At 36.6% G+C, this 19253-nt stretch overlaps 2 protein-coding genes across 9 annotated transcripts in view; both read left to right on the top strand.

Annotated features, from left to right (window-relative positions):
• Positions 1–19253, top strand: part of LOC105473712 (fucosyltransferase 8) — a 276824-nt gene that overhangs the window by 18452 nt on the left and 239119 nt on the right. For 3 of the 8 annotated variants that reach the window (XM_071099999.1, XM_071099998.1, XM_071099997.1), the window contains exon 1: positions 1237–1341. The exons of the other annotated variants lie outside the window; for them this stretch is intronic. The gene's annotated coding sequence lies outside the window, so the exon portion shown is untranslated. Of the gene's footprint in view, positions 1–1236; positions 1342–19253 lie in introns of those variants that run through there. 8 annotated transcript variants of the gene reach the window in all.
• Positions 1–19253, top strand: part of LOC139364269 (uncharacterized) — a 133095-nt gene that overhangs the window by 83806 nt on the left and 30036 nt on the right. The window lies entirely within an intron of this gene.

Below are 19253 nucleotides of genomic sequence, written 5' to 3'. Positions count from 1 at the left end.
CCCGGCTAGTTTTTTGTATTTTTTAGTAGAGACGGGGTTTCACCGTGTTAGCCAGGATGGTCTCGAACTCCTGACCTCGTGATCCGCCCGTCTCGGCTTCCCAAAGTGCTGGGATTACAGGCTTGAGCCACCGCGTCTGGCCACACAAACGATTTTATCTACTTTTTCCTTAACATTAACTCCTTCAGATAGAATGGTTGGCTCAAATGATTTAATTGTTTTTGAGATTGTTGATTCTTAGAAACAAATCCCCTGCAAAAAGGTCGTACCAGTTTACCCAGTTACCTTTTCCTCACAGTTTCTTTAACACTGGGTATTCCTGAGCTTTTAGTATTTCTCAGTTTGGTGGAAAGGATCTCTTTGTTGGGATCTCTTTGATTATGAGTGAGATTCAGCATTTTCCATAATTTACTGATGTCTGCATTTCTTCCTTTCTCCCTCCCTTTCTTCTTTCCTTTCTCCTTCTCCTACTTCCACTTTCCCCTGTCCTGTCCTCCCTTTGCCCTGCTCCCCATCTTTCTTCCCCTTCTATCCCCCTCCCCTCCTGTTTTTCCTTCTTTACTTGTTTTTGATCTCTGTTCTCTCACATATGAAGATTCTGTTTTGACCAGCAGTAAGTTGAATCATGGGGCTAGAAGATAAGGACTAAAAACAGGAATTGGTGTCCAGAAAAGTGGGGTAATTTTGATTACTGTGCCTGTTGCAAATATGAGCAAGATGTTAAATGTATCATAGATCTACAAGTTTTTTTAATACATATTTTAATCTATTGTCTCATTAATGTTATCTTTGAGAAATGGTTCTTTTCAGTTTGAGAATGGGGGAATTGGATTAAAATTTTCTTATATGAAGAAACCAAATATTTTGCTACCATCATTTGGAAACTTCTTATTATGATTGGTTCTGGGTGGTATTGGAATCAGTTTGAAATGATGCCGTTAATGACCACATGTTTTGATTTCTTGACTATGGGTAAATGTGATTAGAACAGAAATCCCTTAATAATAGGGATTCTTTATCTTTGTGTCCCTAGTGCCTCATAGTATCTGGCCCTGATTAGGAGCTTTAGAAGTGCTTATTGACTGTGATTGCTTTTTTATCTGAATCTGCCCTTTCTATCCCATCATTATGATAACATCCATCTTGGGAGTAGTAAAACTGTTGCAAACTGCAGAAATGAACTGTGATTTTTTTCTTTTTGAGACAGTGTTTTTTTTTTTTTTTTTTTCCACCCAGACTGGAGTACAGTGGCATGATCATCTTAATAGCTCACTGCAGCCTTGACCTTCCCAAGCTCAGATGATCCTCCCACCTCAGCCACCAGAGTGGCTGGGACTACAGGTACACTTCATCATGCCCAGCTAATTTTTGTATTTTTTTGGAGACGGGTTTCATCATGTTGCCCAGGCTGGTTTCAATCTCCTGGGCTCAAGAGATCTGCCCACCTTGGCCTCCCAAAGTATTGGGATTACAGGTGTCAGCCACTGTACCTGGCACAAGTATCTTTTTCAGACACTGCTTTTGATTCTTTTGGGTATGTATCCAGAAGTGGAATTGCTGGTATCATACAGTAATTCTGTTTTTTTTGGTGGGGGGGATGGAGTCTTGCTCTGTCACCTAGGCTGGAGTGTAGTGGTACTATCTTGGCTCACTGCAACCACTGCCTCCCTGGTTCAAACGATTCTCCTACCTCAGTCTTCCAAGTAGTTGGGATTACAGGTGTGTGCCACCACACTGGCTAATTTTTTTGGTATTTTTAGTAGAGATGGGGTTTCACCATATTGGCTAGGCTGGTCTTGAACTGCTGACCTCAAGTGATCTGCCTGCCTTGGCCTCCCAAAGTGCTAGAATTATAGGTGTGAGCCATTGTGCCCAGCCTCTGTAATTCTTTTTTTAACATTTTGAGGAAACATCATACTGTTTTTCACAGTGGCTACACCGTTTTACATTTCCACCAGCAGGGCACAGAGTTCTAATTTCAGCACGTTCTTACCAACACTTACTTTCTTTTATTATTATTATTATTTTTATAATCATCATCTTAATGGGTGTGAAGTGGTATCTCATTGAGATTTTGATTTGCATTTTTGAAATGATTAGTGATGTTGAGCATCTTTTCTTATGCTTATTGTTCATTTGCATATTTTCTTTGGAGAAATACCTATTTAAGTCCTTTGCCCATTCTTGAATCAGATTTTTTGTTGTTGAGTTTTAGGGATACTTTTAAAAGATACTAATCACATGAACTCCATTTTAAGTGATTTATAATTCTGTAACGTATACTTTTTTTTTCTGAGACTTCTATATAGTTTGTATTCTAGTGGGTCGATGGAGTGTGATTTTTTTTTTTTAAATAGCTTTGCTGAGGTATGATTGGCAATAAAAAATACTGCACACATCTGAAATGAACAATTTGATTAGTTTTGACATATGTATACATCTGTGAATCCATCACCACAATTAAGATAGTAAACATACTCATTACCTCCACAGATTTCTTCTTGCCCCCTTGTAGTCTTTTCCCCCACTACTGCCCATCCTTCATTGCCTCCAGGAAAATCCTGAATTGCTTTTGGTCACTATAAATTTAGTGCATTTTCTAAAGTTTTTTAAAAATGGAACTTATAGTATATACTTTTGGTCAGGGGCTGTCCATTCCTGTGTTTATTTACCATTTGTATATTTTCTTTGGTAAAATGTCTGTTTAAATATTTTGCCCATTATATAAATTGAGTTGTTTGTTTTCTTATTATTCAGTTTTGAGAGCGGTTTATATTCTTGATCAAAGTTGTTTATAAGATACATGCTTTGCAGATGTATTTTTCCTGGACTGTAACTTGTCTTTTCTTTCTCTTAATAGTATCTTTGGAGAGCACACAGTTTTAATTTTGATGAAGTCCAGGCTATCAGTTTGTTCTCATATGGATTGTGTTTTTGTTTATGTATCTAAGATATATTTGCCTAATCCAAGGGCATAGAAGTTCTCTCCTGGAAGTTTTTTGGTTTTGTATTTAGACCTATGATGCAATTTGAGTTAATTTTTTTGTATGGAGTAAAAAGTGGATAGAAATTCTTTTTTGGGGGTAGGTACATGCCGTTGTGTCAGCATCATTTACTGAAGTGGTTTGTCCTTTTGACTTTTGTCAAAAATCATTTGATTGTATATGCGTGGGTTTATTTCTGATTCTGTTTTGTTCCACTGATCACTTTGTCTTTCTTTCTTTCTTTTTTTTTTTTTGGTCTCATACCAGCTCAATTTTAATTTTAAAGTGACAAATGTACAGGTGGAATGAAATTTTAAGCAACACCCTCCAAATTCCTCTTACATGATAAGAAGGAGCTGAACGTAATTTTGGTCTATACTAAACAGTAGCTCAGGATAGACATAAAACCAATTAAGGATAGACAGAAAACCAACTAAGCCTATGTGAAAATCAACTTATAAATGGACCACAACTCCATGATATTGTTTCTGTGCTGTGATTTCTTTGTCTTTCTCGATGCCACTACAATACTGACTACTATGGCTTTATGTCGTGAAATCGGGTCACGTTAACCCATACAACTTCTTGTTCCTTTTCAGAGCAATTTTGGCCATTGTGCTGGTTGCCAATCTGTTGCCTCTCATCTTCAAACGCACCCTTTTTGCCTGCTCTGTGAAAATATATCAGGCCCTTTAAATATTTTTCTTTTGTCAGCTGACAATGTTAAGCTTTGCCAGTACAGAGTGTTGGAGAAACACTGTAGAAAAGTTTTGCTTCTTCATTTCTGTGTACTTGCTTAGTGGACTGTAGCAACACACTCAGCTTCTTCAGTGTCAACCCACATTGGCTTCCCCACTCTACAGTTTCTGTAGGGTGCATGTTTTCACCATTATCAGGCTTCTGCAGTGCTCAGAGGGCAGCAGTACCCAGCACCAGTGACCCAAGGCCAGCAACTTCTTTTACTTCCCCCTCAGGTGGATTTGTAACAGAGTATCTTTGTGAAGAGATTTTACTAGCACCCTAAAGAATGGATTTTTGGCAAGTTCCTCAAGGTAGATTTCCAGTAATTTCTGCTGGTGCAGCACTACAGCAACTTCTCTGCTATTCAGTGAGAGGACTGTGTTCTCTCCAACAAGGTCTGGATCTCAGCCCTGGGATAGTTTAGGGTTGGAGGAAGCTCTTGCCTTAGTGTTCTATGTCAACCTAGGGAGCACTGGCTACTCTTAGAGTTCTCTTTATTTCTCATTAGTTAATTGGCTGTTTCTCTAACCCCAGGTTAAATAGTTAGTGATCCTTTTTTTAAGCTTTCACTTTTCAAATTACTATGTGGCTTTTCTCTCCTGAATGGCTTTACATTTTCATATGAATTTTAGAAACAGTATGTAAATATTTGATTGGAATTGCATCAAAATCTATAGATGAATTTGAGGGACAATTGACATCTTAACAATATCAAATCTTCTGACTCATGAATAAGATGTCTCCATTTATTTGGATGTTTAATTTCTTTCAGCAGTATTTTATTGTTTTCAATCTACTGATCTTACCCATATTTTATTAGGTTTATCTTTAAGTATTTTATATTTTTTGATGCTTTTATAAATATTTTAATAACATATCAACTTTTTTTTTTGAGACAGAGTTATTGGCCAGGTGTGGTCAATTACTGTCACCCAGGCTGGAGTGCGGTGGCATGGTATTGGCTCACTGCAACCTTCACCTCCTGGGTTCAAGCGATTCTTCTGACTAAGCCTCCCGAGTAGCTGAGATTGCTCAGCTACCACACCCAGCTAAGTTTTGTATTTTTAGTAGAGATGGGATTTCACCTGGTCTCGAACTCCTGATCTCAAGTGATCTGCCCTCCTCAGCCTCCCAAAGTGCTGAGATTAAAGGCGTGAGCCACCACACCCGGCCAATAACATATGATTTTTAATTATTCATTACTAATGCATAAGAATGCAATTGATTTTTGTGTCGTGGCATTGTATCCTGAAAACCTGCTGTACTCATTCTCGTAGCTTTTTTGTAGCTTACATTGGCTTTTCTGCATAGACAAAGCATGTCTTTTGTGAATAAAGAGACTTTATTTCTTCCATTCTAATAAAAAGACAATCCTTTTATTTCTTTTTCTTGCCTGATTTCACTGGCTAAAACCTCTGGTATAATGTTGAATAGAAATAGAGTGGACATCTTAGTCTTGTTTCTAATCTTAGGCGGAAAGCATCTATTCTTTCACAATTAAGTATGATATTGTAGATTTTTCAGGATGCACTTTATTGGGCTGAGGAAGTTTTTTTTCCATTCCTAGTTTTGGTAAAGTTAAAAAAAAAAATTAGGAGTGGATTTTGAATTTCGTCATTTTTTTTTAATGTGTTGAAATGATTCCATGTTTGTTTGTTTTTTTTAAAGTTTTTTATTAGCCAGGCGTGGTGGCGGACACCTGTAGTCCCAGTTACTCGGGAGTCTGAGGTGGGAAGATTGATTGCTTGAACCTGGGTGGTGGAGGCGTCAGCAAGCCGAGATCATGCCGCTGCACTCCAGCCTGGGTGACAGAGTTTGAGACCCTGTCTCAAAAAAATAAAAAAAGTTTGTTAATATGGTGTATTACATTGCTCGATTTTTAAAGGTCAATCCAACTCTATGTTTCTGAAATAAACCCACTTGGTTATGATGTGTATTTGGCTTCTTGATGTGGCCCCACAGTTCACTGATGCTCTTTATGTTCTTTTTGTGTTCTTTTCTCTTTTTGTGTTACATTTTTGGATCATCTTTATTGGTATTTTTCCAAGTTCATGAATCTTTGCTTCTACAGTGTCTAATCTGTTGTTCTATGTAGTTTTTTTTATGTTAGATATTATAGTTTTCATCTTTAGAGTTTTGATTTAGATCTTTTTTATATCTTCCATGTCCCTTAATGTTTTAGCTATGTGAAATACATTTAGAATAACTTTTAGACTAGGCATGGTGGCTCATGCCTGTAATTCCAGCACTTTGGGAGTCTGAGGTAGGAGAATTGCTTGAGCCCAGGTATTTAGGACCAGCCTGGGTAACACAGTAATACCTTGTCTCTATTTAAAAACTATAGTAATTTTTAATGTCCTTGTTTGCTAACATCTGGGTTGGTTTCAGTCAATTGATTGCTTTATTCATGTTTTCATGCCTCTTTGCGTATCTGGTAATCTTTAACTGACAGACACTGTGAATTTTACCTTTTTTGAGTGTTAGATATTCTTTTATTATTAGAAATTCTGTTGAATTTTGTTCTGGATATGTAGTTAGAGACAATTTGAAGCTTGCTTTTATGATGTTTTTTAGAAGGCCTGGAGCAATGCTCAATCCAGGGCTAATTACTCTTCACTACTGAGGCAAGACCTTCTTAAGCACTCCACTCAATGTCCTGTTAATTAAGAGCTTTACCAGTTTGGCTGGTAGGAACAGGCAGTATTCCTAAGTCTGCATGATTATCCATCACTGTTCTCTCAAATTCTTTCAGATGTTTTTTCCCCCAGCCTCCAGTAGTTGTCTCACACTTTGAGCTCATCAGTACTGTGTTGAATATTTGAGAGGCCCTGCTGCAGATCTCTGGGTTTTGTTCTCTACGTAGCCACCCTGCTACTTTCCCAGGGCTAGCTGCCTTGGTCTTCATGGACTCTAAGCTCTTCTGTTTCATCGACTCAAGTTAGTTTCTCCACGTACCTAGCTCCCCTTGGATTTCTTTCTCTTCCCTGGGCCTTAGCCTGAAAAGTCTCTGAAGGTTGTAAGCTGGGACTGTTGAAGGTATTGTTTATTTCCTGTCTCTCTAGAATCACTGTTCTTTGTTGCTTGATGTCCAGTTTCTTGAAAAATGTTGTTTTCTATATTATGTTCGTTTTTGTTTCGTTTTAAGTGAGAGGACAAACCTAGTTGTTTTACTGCATCCTGACCTCCATATATAGTGTATTTTTAACCCCATTATTTTCCATTTTTTAAAACTTTTTTTCCCATTATTTTCAGTGGTAAAAATAATTCTGGTTTGAGAATTACAATTTCTTTATGTTTTGGCACTAGCTAATGCAAGTATCTATTATATACAAATTGTATTGGCAATTTTCTTTCTAAAAAATCCCCCCAGACTGTTATTCTGCATATATAGTAATACCTAGGTTTTAAAAAGTATTTTATTTCCAATATCATTTTCAGTTGGTTAAAATAAACTACAGTACATACTAGTGGAGTCTAATTAAATGATGTGAAGAATATAGAAAAATACTTAGAAATGTTTAGAGAATGCATCCTGATGAAATCTGTTAGGAGTACAGTTGTTTTAACTGTAAAGCTTGGCATTACTGGATGAGAGACAGCTATAGGATACTTAGGTCTTATTGGTGAACATATAGGAAGAGGTTGAAATAAGAGATGAATTACATGAAGAAGTTTTTAAGTCATGGAGGCTTACTGAGATATTGAGAAAAGCAAGTAAGTAGACCTAACAAGACAGAGGGGGCTCAGAAGAATGCATTTGTTTCTTATAGATGGTAGTTGGAGCTAGGGCAGTGTAGCTTATGGCTTTGCTTGAGTGGAAAGAGTTGACTTGGGATAATTGGATTTAAACCCTCTATTTACCAGTTGCTAACTGGGTAAGTTTCTTAAACTAAATTTCTGATTTTGCATGTGTAAAATGAGGATAAGCATATTTATCTCGAGGGTTGTAATGAGCATTAAATAGAATCAATTACATAGAAGTATATAGCAGTATATTTATGTGCTTAATAAGTGTTTGTCTTTGTCTTTATTATTTTAAAGAAATGACCAGAGAAAGCTTTACTTTTCTATTGCATATTTCCCTAGTCATTATATGGACATAGAAGCAGTGCTTACAATTACCTTGGAACTCATCAAGAAAAAATGATGCAAATTCCTGCCCTGTTGCCCTCCTGGAACATTACATAGTTTGGATGAAAATCAGCCAGAGCACTGTTAGACTCTATTAGCATAAGACTATGTTAGAAAATAGTGGGCATGGACTGGGCACGTTGGCTCACACCTGTAATCCCAGCACTTTGGGAGGCCAAGACGGGCAGATCACAAGGTCAGGAGTTTGAGACCAGCCTGGCCAACATAGTGAAACCTCATCTCTATTAAAAATACAAAAATTAGCCGGGCATGGTGGCATGTGCCTGTAGTCACTGCTACTCAGGAGGCTGAGGCAGGAGAATCCCTTGCACCCAGGAGGTAGAGGTTGCAGTGAGCCGATATTGTGCCACTACACTCCAGCCGGGGCAACAGAGCGAGACTCTGTCTCATAAACAAAAAAAAAAGAAGATAGTGGGCATGAGAAGGCCCTGAAGGAAAGTTCTAACTTGGAGAAGGATGGTAGAATTTTTTTATAGGACTTTGACAGGAGGGGTCAGGCAAAGTTCAGTTTGAGGAGTAATTAGTCAAGGATAGGTCTCAGAGGAGCGGAGAGTTGATCATGTACATTAGCAATTATTGGGCAATTTGAGTTTTATTAAGAATGTTGGGGCTGGGCATGGTGGCTCATGCCTATAATCCCAGCACTTTGGGAGGCTGAGGCAGGTGGATAACTTGAGATGAGGAGTTCGAGATCAGCCTGGCCAACATGGTGAGACCCCATCTCTACTAAAAATACAAAAATTAGCCAGGTAAGGTAGTGGGTGCCTGTAATTCCAGCTACTCGGGAGGTTGAGGCAGGAGAATCACTTGAACCCGAGAGGCGGAGGTTGCAGTGACCTGAGATCGTGCCACTGCACACTCAAGCGTGGGCAGCAGAGCGAGACTCCATCTCAAAAAAAAAAAAAAAAAAAAAAAAAAAAAAAAAAGGTTCCCAGTTTTTAGTGTCTTCACAGTAGATTTTTTTGTCATTGGCTCTTGCAGCCTTTCTCTTTGTCTCCCCCAGTTCCAGCCCCCCAAATAGAAGGACCTATTATCTTGCTCATAATTTTAGATTCCTAACTTTTGATTTTGGAAGGCACTGTCTTTGTGAAATTTCAGAGATGAAGGAGTTAAATATTTTGTGGTGCAGGAAATTTCTCTCAGTCTTTGCTCCTTGAATTCTTTGTGCAGTTTTTTCTTTGTTTGTTTTAGAGACAGGGTCTTGCTCTGTTGCCCAGGCTGGAGTACAGTGGTGTGATCATAACTCACTGCAGCCTTGAATTTCTGAGCTCAAGTGATCTTCCTGCCTAAGCCTCCTGAGTAGCTAGGACTACAAGTGTGTGCCACCACATCTGGGTAAAATTTTTTTGTAGAAATGGATCTTGCTATGTTGCCCAGACTGATCTGAAACTCCTGGCCTCAAGCAGTCCTTCTACCTCTGCCTCCCAAAGTGCTGAGATTACAGGCATGAGCTACCTCACCCAGCCTGCACTGTGTCTTGGATCCTGCTGTGTAGGTGCTCTGTAGTAGAGGAAACAGTAATATATGATAATGAAAAGCTTTGAAGTAGCCATGTGGCTGGAAGGGAGATTTGAATAGAGTTTTGCAGCAGCTATTTTAGTTGAGGACACATCTTCAACTTAAATTGCAATTGCCAGTTTTCATTTTGCTTCATCCTTCTGTGATGATCCTAGTAGAAGTCAAATGAGATCATTTTTGATAGTTGGTTTGCAGGCTTTGGTGTATGCACCCAACCTTTCAAAGCCTGCCTGTGCTTTTCATAGAACTCAGTTTTGTGACTGAAAGGATCAGCTATTCTCTTCTATCTTTTTAATGCACTACTGGTTTCTAGCAGCTGCTGCTTAACACTGTTCATTCTTGAGTTTGGTGAATTGTTTTCTGTGCTCCATGTGATTTCTTTGTCTTTGTGAGGTACATTTTGACTACAGGTGAGCCAGTTTCCTGTGAATATAATCTATGCCTTGAAATTAAATTATCCTTATCCTCTTTAAATATGTAAATCCTCTTATTATCTGCTAGTTTGCCTCTTGCTTTGTGGCTCCTTGTGTTCCTCTTGTAATGCTTGCTTAGCTTTTAATTTAAATACCAGACTGTTTGGTTAGCATCCATAGAAGATATAGGCCTATTCAGGAAAGTGTGACTATTTGGCCACCATATTTAGGATTATTGGGGCATTTCTTTCCAAGTTTTCAGAATACAGAAAAAGAGGTGAGTTTCCTGTTCCTTCCTAATCAAGTTCACCATTGACCTTGTACTTTTTGAAGCAGCTTAAAAAAACAACATGAAGAATAATATATTTACTATTTCTACATGAATATACTGACCGTAACTATGGAAAATAGATTAGTTACATGAGGCTCTCGAGGTAAATGTGTCGGATGTCAGTATTTTAGTATTGTCAGGTAGTATTAAGTATTTTTCCGTCAATGATTAGAAAGTTATGATTTTTTGTTGTTCAGCAAAATATGAAAATTTCAATAATGTTGCCTTTTCTTTTTGATAGCCAGAGGAAGTTAGAGAACAGATTTATCTAACACTAAACTGTCACTGGCAAGAACCTTTTCTTTGTAACATGTTACTTTGCTTCCTAACCTCATTCTCCTACACCCGTAACAATGGTGAATATGAAGCGAGTGTTCAGTATCCTAGCTTTCTTTAATTTTCTGGGACGTATTTCTTTTAGTTTCCGTATATTAAATCTTAGCGAATCTGAAAGGCTTCTGTATTAGCCTTTTTAATTTCTCCCTAAGAAAGTATTGATGTTTTTATAGGAATCTCTGCTATCCAGGGATAAAACATAACATGCGATTAAAAAAATTTCAGCCATTGAGCATGTTTTTATAAACGGACAGATCAGTTACTTAAAAAGTTCTATAGATTTGTGATAAAAAAAATTCCCTATTTGAATAATTGTCCAGGAAATTAACTGTTGATTATATTTAAAATATAACATAAAAATGAGTCTTCATTTGTGTTGATTCATGTTGTAACTTTTTTTGAGTAAAATGCATCGTTAAAAAATATATTTGGAATGATATTAAAAAGGATTATGTTTTGTTTATTGGTATCACACATTTATGTCATGTGGGTAATAGACTTGTTTCATAGTAAAACAGATGGCATGGCAAGGGAGAAGAAACCTAAAATGCAAGTTTTTGCACAAGTACCAAAGAAATTCAGTGTACTTTCTTTTCAGAAAAACATTAAAAACTCCAAAACCCTAGGAAGAAAAACCTTCTTGCATTTATATAACAATTCTTATCGATTAGTTGCAGGGCAAAAATAATAAAATATTAATTATATAGTCAAAAATAGCTTTTAAATATGAAGAAGTCTTCCTGTCAAATTCTTCTGTTCATTAAACCTACTTTTGGTTATTATTTAAATGTAATTGGGCAGTTCCAAGAAAAGCTTCAGAACAGCTGTAATTACAGCTGCAGATTTAGTCAAAATAGGGGCTGTAAAAGGCTCTTTACTCTCCTTTCTCATCTCTTTCACCCCCACCCCAAATAACCCAAATTTAGTTGTAAAAGTTTTTGGTAAGCTCAGGATTTCTGAAACTGGAGTGCTATGTATTTAACTGCATGCAGATGTGATGATTACATGTGACTTTTAAGGTTCCCATAACCTTTTAGTTCTTCTATTGCTGTATGCACAGTTAAGTGATTCTTGTCAGCTGTGTCTGTATTGAATTTTACAGATACACATATATTTTAAACACAGTTTAGTGATTTTTATCAAGGCCCAGGCATCTGCTCAAACTACTGAGTAGGGTAATAGTTTTCAATCTAAATTTTAGCTTATGTTGACATTATTACAGGTTGACTGGAAACATTTACAAAAGCCTGTATCTGTGTTAAAAAAACTATATTTCTTCAAATTTTACTCTACTAGGAAATTGCCTTTGACCTCATCTGAAAACAAATTTGGCAAACCTCTTAATTTTTAGAGAAAGACCTACTATGATAAATCAAAAACTAAATACACATGTATGTCACATCCTTCCCCCCTCCCAGAGCTTTGATCTACGGAGTTGATGGCATTCTAAGGTCTGGTTAATTCTAAGGTCTTAGTTAATCAGTCAGGGATTATATATAAGGGTTATGGAAGACTGTGGCTAAAAGCAAGGTTTGGAGCCTTTTTGCCTTTCCCAGTTAATTACCATTTCTTTTGCAGATGGCAGTTTTGCTGAATATTGATCATAAGATATAATAAAATATCTTGGATTCTCACCACAATTTTACAGTGTTATCTGCTCAGAATCTGGTTCAAAATTGTAGTGACTTGTTGAATTGCACATAGGGAAATATGAAGAACCTTCTGCTAAAGCCAACAATTTAACACTTTTAGTTAGAAAACCAAGTGAAACTTGCCTGTATTTGCATAGCACCATATTAAAAGTGGTAAGCATATAAAATTGTATAGGACATGGTTCTTACCTCAAAGTACCGTGGGTAGACAAGGTGCAAATATATGCATTAAAATAATACATCAATGATTAGGGTAAATAAACTTAGCTTTAAATCCCCAGACTCAGCACCTCTTTAAATCTTGAATTCTAAACTTCGAGACCAACTTTCTTACAGATGAGGAAACATATTCAGAGAAGAGCAGTGAATTGTCTTTAATCAAAGGAGGTTTATAGGTCATTCTAAATATAGGCTCAGGAATGACAGTAGGTAGCAAGTTAACTTTGCTTTTTATATCTTGAATGTCAGCTAATGTTGACTGATTGCTTGTTTCAAGTATTTTTACAGAGAAACTTCTGGTCCTTTTCTCATGTGAGTCCAGTGGGAATATCAGCAGCGTGGGGACAATAGGTTATTTTCAGACTGGATAAAATTGAACAGAAGCCATTTCAGAGAATACTGGAGAACTGAAAAGAGTAATAAAACATTCATTAAGACAAAATAAGGGAACTATATAAAATCACATAGTTTTTAAAGCATGAATTGATTTATAGATACGAGGAAAGATAGGTAAAATGTGATATGGAATATAATTTTGATGATTAAGCATAACTTAATTATGTAAGGAAAAAGGAATTAACAGAAAATCTTTTAGGAAAGTAAATAGAACTTTGAGACTTCAGTAAGATAGGAAAAGTGAAATGTGAAAATTTTATATAGGGAGGCTATAGATTTAACTCATTGTTAAAAACTTGTCATCATCACAGTCTTCTTTTGCCTTCTCCCTTACCCCACTGGTTCTCTCTAAGAGAAGCTCTGGTGTCATGTGGTGTGATGTAATATAGTGCTGTAAAGTTCTTATTTTGTCACTTACAACCAGCCTGGTCTTGGAATAAAAGTTTGCTTATGAAGACATAAAAAAATGAATAATTTTGAATTAGTTACTTAGACTTGTGAGCTTCAGTAACTTAGCAAAAAATAAGACTATGTCTTCAATGTGCTTAATTATACAATTTTTGGGACAATCAAGTGAAATCATGTGAAAGTGTTTTAAAAACTGAAGGTAAGTAATTTTTTTTCCATATTGCAGCTATAGATTCAATCCAATATGACAAATATTTATGAGTATGTTAAGTTTAGACAAAAGCTGCCTTCTTCAGTTTAGCCTAAAGGTTTTTCTGTACACTGTGAACTGTAACAAGTGGAGGCAGAAACAGACTGTAGTCACACTTGTGCCAGTCACTAAGTGTTGGCCAATCAAATGTAGTCAACTGTTCGAACTGTGTTCAAATAAGGCAAACACCAACCTGTAACCAGTCCAACTGTTTTTGTACGTCACTTCCTTTTTCTGTATGTCAATTCCTTTTTCTGTATGTCACTTCCTTTTTCTGTACATTGCTTTCTTTTTTCTGTCCTTAAATCTTCCACCATGTAGCTGTGCTGGAGTCTCAGCACCTACTCTGGCTTAGGAGGGTGCCTGATTTGCAAATCGTTCATTGTTCAGTTAAAATTTAATTCTGTGGAAGTTTTTCTTTTATCAAGTACCTAATATGTCAGACGCAGTGTTGTAGACTTTAGAATTCAGGAGAAGGAAGAGAAAGGAAATAAAACATAATGTAAATGTCTATAGTATATGAAAGAACATGAAAAGGGTAATAAGAGATTCAGTTTACCTATATTTTGGCTTAGGCTAAAGAGTTACCCACCTGAATCTGCTCTAAGTCCATGAGGCTTGGTTTACCACAAGTGGCAAAGTGGGAATTTTGACCATTTCGTGTCTCTCTCTCTCTCTGCCTCCCCACCTGCTTCCCTCGTCTCCTCCCCTCCCCTTTATCTCCCCCCTCCCTCTCTGTCTTCCCCTCTCTCTCCGTGCCATAAGGTGAAAGTTTAAAATTGGGCTCTCCAATAGTTGCAGATAGGAGCTTGTTGGTTTTTTTTGTGTACAGGCATGAATCAATGGCCAAGTCAGAGTGCCATAAGGAATGTACAATTTTTAGACTTTGATGAGTATTGCCAATGAGATAGCTTCTAGATTTTAATATCTGCATTGTATACCTTTCCAGGGCATAGAGGATTAAAGGGGGACTTTAGAAACAACTGTTTCAGTCACCTGTGAAGATACTTTTTACAGAATCCCAGACTTAGCTTGACTGCTTTTTATAGTGAGGAATCTCTCTGTCATGTAATGCAGACCACTTTATTATGGGCTCCAGTGTTTGGAGTTCTTTGTTTTTGTCAGTCCCAAATGACCACCTTCTCCCTCCGTTATTCTGTATTCTTTCCATTTTATTAGATGGACTTTAGGCTTGACTGAAGAGAGAACCTGTTGATGGTGAAGCTAGGAATAGAAAGAGAAGGGATAGGTTCAGGAAGCTTGACAAAAAAGGAAATAATGGTAGTAATAATGGTTAATGCTTCTTAGCACTAAAGTCTCAGGTACTGTGCTAAATGCTTTTCTTATATTATCTCATAACCTATAGAATTGATGTTTTAATATTAAATATTAATTAAATGAAAGATTAGTTTGATAGTAAATGATAGTATTTACCCTCTGTTACAGACAAAGAAACTGAGCTACAATAATTTGCCTAGTGAAAGGTAGAGTTCTCACTGGGCTATTGATTCTAGAGACCAAACCTTTAACATTGCCATGTATTGTCTCTTAGGGATAACCTTGGAGGCCTCTTTGGGAAAAATTTTATCCTATTTTTTTTCTAAGTATGATAGTCTTTGGAGATAAAAGATTAATATTTCAAGGCCGGTAATTTGGGTGGAAGTGAGGAGGAGGTGAAGAAACATAAAATTTATTCAATATTTTAAGTTTAGATGAAGAGATAAGAAAGGAAGGAACCTGGAAACAGATAAGTGAATGTAGTATACTTTGTAAGTCAGGGGGAAAGAAAATTTTGGTTTAGCTGTTGTAATGACTACATTTTATCATACTATATAAACGTGCAAGTTTGATCTAGGTATAGTTTAGTAAAAACTATGGTCATTAATTTATACCCCAGTGCTGTCCATTAGAAATGTAGAGTGAACCACACCTGTAATTTTTTAACTTTTTGTTAAGCTACATTTAAAAAAGCAAAAAGAAGCAGTTAAAATTGGTTTCAGTTATTTACCATAATGTATGTAAAATATTTCAACAACTAATTGATATAAAAATATCAATTAGATTTTTACATTCTTTTATTCATATTAAGTCTTTGAAATCCATGTGTATTGTACACTTACAGCACATCTGAGTTCAAACTAACCACATTTCATATGGCTACATTTGGCTACTGAATACCTTACCAGACAGTGCATTTACATACCATTAGAAGAGAAAAGGTTTATTGTAGTTGCTACGTTCATAAAAAGTTTCTGATTGAATTACAAGTAGATGGCTTATTCTCCCTCTGTGTGTAACAAACAAGGAGTGAAGAGGAATCTGGGGCTGCAAAGCATCACTCTCTAGTTGTATCCAGAGAATCAGCATATTTTTTTATTTTTTATTTTTAAAAATTTTACTTTTAAGTTCTGGGATACATGTGCAGAACATGCAGGATCGTTGCATAAGTATACATGTGCCATGGTGGTTTGCTGCACCTGTCAACCCATCATCTAGGTTTTAAGCCCCGCATGCATTAGGTATTTGTCTGAGGAATGAAACTATAAACATATTAAATCCTATAAAAAGAAAAAAAAGTAAGGTTCTGAAGGGTTCCAGAATTCAGGAGAAGGAAGAGAAAGGATATTTTTTATACTTAAGGAAGTGGGGAGGAAGGTTTTACCAACTATTTAGGTTTCCTGCTGATTGAGGCTTTGTTGTGTAGTTAGAAGGACTTCCAAGAGACTCCAGAATTTCTGCTGTCATAGTTCTGGGCTCTGGTTTTACCTAAAGATCTCTCATTTTTTTTTTTTTTTTTTCTCTACAGAGCTCTGTAGGAGAGGCACAAAGTTCTTACTTAGTGTGAAACATGGTGTTTGTTGGTTTAGGGACTTTGTGCCTCTTTCTGGAACCTTTCAGAACCTTTCTTTTCTTTCTTTTTATAGGATTTAATATGTTTACAGTTTCATTCCTCAGATAGGAATTACTAAAGTTCGCTTTTCCCTTAAAAAAAAAAAAAAAAAAAAAAACCCAGTAAATTAATCACATTTTAAAAACTAGCAAGTCTTTTCTAACTATGATAGTTAAAAAAAAAGTTATGTATTCTTTGTGAAAATTTAGGTAATTGAGATACCTGCTTTTACATATTAAATAAACAGGTCTCAAGCAGGATTTTCACTTTGGCTTCTTATTGCACTGGGGTTCCTTGGGCAGGAGCAGTCTAGTGAATCATCACCTCTGGTTTGGATGTGGTAGTACTGGAGATTTTGTTTCCTTTAAGGAGAGTGTGAACAAATGGGAGTTATGTTTTCCTGCAGGCTACGGTCCATTTGTATATTGCTCTTTATCTATGTATCATATTTTATTTGACTAAGAGCCTAATTTTAATAGATTTAATTTTTAAAAATCTTAGCTATTTGTAGGGTTTAAAAAGCTAAACAACAGCTATAGGATTTGTATTGCTTATTGAGAGATACCAGGTTAAAAATACAAGTTTTTAAAATATAATTTAGCAGAATAAAACACACTTTTATCTTTTTTCCATTTTCTGAATTTGTAATATGCTAATGTTACCAGTATATAATATTTTTTGCTATGACTAATTGTGTTTTATTTGTTGTGAATGTAGTCTTGGTTCAAGTAGAGGTAAGGAGGTATTTTGGAAACCAGTGCTTACCATTTTGGGGCTAGGTGGTGGGAATAGACAAGCTAGAAATACACTTGGAAGAAAGAAAACCATTTAGTAGGAACTTGAGATGATGGGAGAAACAGACATTTTTAGGAAAGTTAGTTTTTTAAAAAATAAAAAATTTAGACACAAAAATCATTAGGAACATAATCAGATTTTAGAAAAATTTAAGTAGAAAAAAATCACTTTAAATAGAGAACTTTGAAGTAAATACTAATTATGTTTGTATTTTCAGGGGAGGAAATAAGTCTGTTAGTTGGCCCCCTGAGGCTGCCTAGATGTGGAGAACCGTAAGACTGAGTTTGTACTGTCTTTGAGTTAAACAGCTAACCCTGAGTGATTTCGGAATAGATTCCTTTGACATATTTTCAGTCATATTCCTTTTGGAGTTATTATTACATAGATTACCTAATTTGTAATTCTCAAGTGCTATAAAACATTAAACATTTTTAGCAACCTCAATTCATCATAGTCCTATGACTGCCCTTCTTTATTTTATTTATTTATTTTTTTTGAGACGGAGTCTCGCTCTGTCGCCCAGGCTAGAGTGCAGTGGCACAATCTCGGCTCACTGCAAGCTCCGCCTCCCGGGTTCATGCCATTCTCCGGCCTCAGCCTCCCGATTAGCTGGGACTACAGGCGCCCGCCACTGTGCCCGGCTAATTTTTTCTATTTTTAGTAGAGACGGGGTTTCACCATGGTCTCGATCTCCTGACCTTGTGATCCGCCCGCCTCGGCCTCCCAAAGTGCTGGGATTACAGGCGTGAGCCACCGCGCCCGGCCAACTGCCCATCTTTCACGCTTAATCATATAGGAATATTTGTAAGAGTATGTGATATGGTTACACTTTGTCTCCTCACCCAGATCTCATCTTGAATTGTAATCCCCACAATCCCCACGTGTCAAGGGAGACCTGGTGGGGAATGACTGGATCATGGGGGTGGTGTCCCCCATGCTGTTCTCATGTTAGTGAGTGAGTTCTCATGAGATCTGATGGTTTTATACATGTCTGACAGTTCCTCCTTCACACATTCACTCTCTCTTGCCTGCCACCATGTCAGACATGCCTCTTCCCCTTCTGCCATGATTGTAAGTTTCCTGAGTCCTCCCCAGCCATGCAGAACTGTGAGTCAATTAAACTTCTTTTCTTTATAAATTACCCAATTTTGGGCAGTTCTTCATAGCCCCCAGTGTGAGAGTGGACTTTGGCCATGATTTTTGTGGTATGACTCAGGAAAATTCTTCTAGTGGGTATGACTGTGGAGTGGTTTTGTACCTGCGGTTGTTGCCCTGGTGCCTCAGGAAGTTAGCCTAGATTAAAGAGTTCAGGTTTTGGAGTCAAATGGGTTGTGTTGAATTCTGTTTCTGACCCTTAACTACCCCTATGACTTTGGGCAAGTTACTAGACCTCAGTTTCCTCAACTGCAAATTGGCAATAATAGCAGCCACCTCCTAAGGTTGTGATAAATTTTAAGTATAATCGTTGCTCCTTTTATTGAGCATTTATTTATTCCAGCCAGATACTGTGTTACATACTTCATATGCAGTATATAATTTAATTTGTATGTGTATGTTAGAGTGTGTAGAAGTTCATTTCCAACAGTAATACATGTCCAGTAACTGGTTGCTATTACTTTTTCTGTATGTTGATTCCTTAATCAGAAGTTGATGTTCCTAAGATGAAAGATGGGAATGGGCATTTTGATCAGACCTGAAGGACTTGTTTGGAAGTTGACAGTGGTTTGAAAGTGAAATATTTACTAAAGTGTGGTTCAAGGATAATCTGCATGGTAATTACCTTGGAAGCTTGTTAAAATGTAGAGTTTTGTGTTTGTCGTCTGAAACTGAGTCTGAATCAGGATCTCTGGCCATGGAGCCCAGACCCTGCAGTTTTATAAGCTTAATCATAATTCTTATTCTCTATGAAGTTTGAGAATCATCTTTTAAATTTATTCTTCCTGATGATTAAAAAATGATTCTAATGATTTTTAAATATTTTTCTTTGATGTAATAAGCTTTTCATTTTATTGGTAATGGAGGTGGTAAATTTTTTCCGTTTAAATGTTTACATATGTGTGATTTTTCTGTGTTATAAGAGTTTAATGGGCGGTGACATTTATTCATTCAGCTAATGTTTAGTAAATATTAAAGTATTATAAATATTAAAATTTATAAAATGCAATTTA

This window comes from Macaca nemestrina, chromosome 7 (assembly GCF_043159975.1).
Source record: "Macaca nemestrina isolate mMacNem1 chromosome 7, mMacNem.hap1, whole genome shotgun sequence".
NCBI classification, from domain to species: domain Eukaryota; kingdom Metazoa; phylum Chordata; class Mammalia; order Primates; family Cercopithecidae; genus Macaca; species Macaca nemestrina.
Note: the sequence above shows the minus strand (reverse complement) of the source record. Positions and strands in the feature narration are given on the sequence as shown.